Below are 2738 nucleotides of genomic sequence, written 5' to 3'. Positions count from 1 at the left end.
CAAACGGAGTGAAATGAAATATTTTTCGCGCAATTAGTTTATACATCATTCTTTTCTTGTTAACATCTATTCCTTAATTGAGCCCCCAGTCTTAGTCTTCTTGTCATTATACACTGCAGCACCTTTTTTCCTCTATGATTATCTATCTTTATAGTCTTAAGCCTAATTTTCCTTGCCTCCCGGTTGAGAGGTTCCGTTTATAGCTGCAGCGTGTACATTGTCACGATGTTCGTGACAAAGGAGCAGAAAAGTAAGGATTTGGATATTGCACTCTTCTTAATGTCCGAAAGGCTATATAAGGCAGACTTTTTAATGAATTAACGGAGAAATTAATGGTTGAGTGTTTGAAAAATGACCTGTAAAGACTTTCCAGCGAGGTTTTAAGACATTTTGTTTTGTTTTTTTTCCCTAATAGAACAAGGGAAATGACCGCTGTCTTTCTTGTGTGAAGTCGACATGGGTGGTAAAAAGGTGCCTGCTGTATGGTCAGAAGCATTGAAGATCCTGCAAAAGAATTATGCTAATTCTTTAGTAATTAACGCCTTTGCAGATGTGATGCACTACAAACAAGATAATGATTTATATTACAGTGCATGGGGGTAATTGTTGTCATGTAATGTCTCATATTGTTTGTTTGTATTGTTTTCAGAAAACGAAATATTAAGTTTTTAACGAAACGGTGATAAGTTGTATTGTTTGCACTTTAACTTACAGGATGACAATTTCGTTAAAGTTGTGGAGCCTCAGCTGGGTCCCTCAGTGGGCACTCTTTACTTTGTTGGACACAGTGGTAATCACTACGTCTCATTGAAGCCCAAGCAAATGGTACATTTGGTTACTTTCATGTGCTATATATAATGTAAACAGGTGTGCCTGGGTTCATTTCAGAACTGGGTACATGTTCAGATTAGACCTGTAATACAGACTCGTAACCAGTCGCTATTTACGGGTTTCAAAGCGAAAGCGGTCTGGATAAAGTGGAGCGCGCGGGGAGTTATGGGAACAGCCCGAAGAAAAATAGCGACCGCTATTTTTCCTTCGACCCTTCCCATGACACCTAGCGCGCCTTAATCCAACCTGGTATCCAATCTTCTTTCCCCAAAAAGCATAGCGACTGGGTACGAGTCTGCCTGTAATATACGATTTCTGACAAACAATTAACCAGTTAGGCTAACATGAAGCTCTGTTTACATTTCAGACAGATTTTTTGCTGTGATAGTTGGTCACTGGGTTATGTTCAGGACATTTATAAGTATACAGTTACAGTAGTGCTGAGTTACTCAACCTTTTCAAATTTGTTTCAGGCGTCAAGCTATGCAACGGCAATGAAATCTTCAAGGGGAAATTCTGAGCAACGTACTACTTGAAGCTTTCCCCCTACAACCAAACGGGAAAAAAGCGCTCAAGAAACTAAAAAGTGCTCCAGTGAAACTTTCAAAGCCAAAAGGACAACGACAAGAAAGGTACGATTTTAACCCTTTCACCGCCAAAAATGCAAATTGACACTTATAGATTTTACTCTGTCTAACGCCAGACGATTTTACTCGTCAATGGGGAGCCCCTCAGGGGTGAAAGGGTTAAGGGTAGCTGCTAATTAAAATTACATATTCTTCTTGGTTCTGATCGGCATTAGCGGTATACACACAGTCGCTGAAAAGATCATTCTGTTGTGTCTAATTTCAGATCAGGGGAGGGAAAAATCAAGAGATGGAATGGTGGGAATCTGCAGAAGAATACAACCCTGGAATGAGTTTATGACGAGGAAGAAAAATCTCCCATGACGCATATTGTGAGTCAGATATTGAAATAATTGAAGAAAAGGCAGCTCCAAACGACAAGTCAGTAAAGGTATGTAGGTGAATTTTATTCACGTGTTTAGCTGTGCTCGTAAATAAACGTTATGACGCTCACAAAACTGCAGTTCAATGATGTGTTGTTTCTCATGTTATGCGATTTTAATATTTTTGCATGAACACTCCTCGTCCAAAGGCTACTTCGTACACAACAAAAATCAAATTGTCCCTGTGTTATAATACTTTGTGCGGACAAACCACTCGAGATGACTCTATAGCCAGACGATACAGAACTGCAACACTTTACCTATACAGCCCTTCCCTTTGTTGGATTTAGAAATGCAAGCTGAAAATTACCACGGCAGTTGCGGATACCAGTGTAGTTGAAATAAGCTCCGACGATGACATGGAGGTCGATTCGCCCCTGAAGCACCCTACTGACCCTACTAGGAAGAGACAGCGTATTTCATCTGTAAGTGAGTGTATAGTGACTGAACACGAACAATGCGACTGTTCCAATGCTCCTCCTCCATCGTTCCATTCGGGACGCAGTACATCGTATTGGCTTTTAAAGTAAGACCAAGGTGGTCAATAATTCACATTGCGCCGTCTCATCCACATTCTATTAGCCAAATCTGGCTCGCTAGTGGAGCCCCATTACTTTAGAAAATTTGGTCGCACGTGAAAAAGTTTGGTTGTCACGTGACTGTTCGTACATCTGTCCGTACTTACGGTCGTCCAATGCCACACCTTGAAATTAAAACTAAGAGATTAGCACCATTACCATAGGCACTTCTTTGATATTGGACAACTGATAATTTTTTGAGTTTCTTATCCAAGGGAAAAATCCTCTTTTTCCCTTATGGTTAATTATGTCCTTAAGTAGCTCCGCTTTTATTTGTAGCTTGAAGCCGTTTAACTTATCGATAGTTGCCGGCTAAGATT

The 2738-nt window shown here is 40.3% G+C and overlaps 1 protein-coding gene and 1 long non-coding RNA gene across 2 annotated transcripts in view; both read left to right on the top strand.

Annotated features, from left to right (window-relative positions):
- Positions 1 to 719: 719 nt before the first annotated feature.
- LOC137998971 (uncharacterized) lies at positions 720 to 2262 on the top strand. The gene is made up of 3 exons (XR_011122857.1): positions 720 to 1463; positions 1684 to 1848; positions 2131 to 2262. It is a non-coding gene; the product is annotated as an uncharacterized lncRNA (long non-coding RNA).
- Positions 2263 to 2633: 371 nt separating this feature from the next.
- Positions 2634 to 2738, top strand: part of LOC137998970 (uncharacterized) — a 3985-nt gene continuing 3880 nt past the window's right edge. The window contains exon 1 of the mRNA XM_068844810.1: positions 2634 to 2738. This exon is cut by the window's right edge and continues 203 nt beyond it. The gene's annotated coding sequence lies outside the window, so the exon portion shown is untranslated.

The sequence above is a fragment of the Montipora foliosa genome, chromosome 4, assembly GCF_036669935.1.
Source record: "Montipora foliosa isolate CH-2021 chromosome 4, ASM3666993v2, whole genome shotgun sequence".
Taxonomy (NCBI): Eukaryota; Metazoa; Cnidaria; class Anthozoa; order Scleractinia; family Acroporidae; genus Montipora; species Montipora foliosa.
This window is presented reverse-complemented; position numbering and strand designations above follow the sequence as displayed.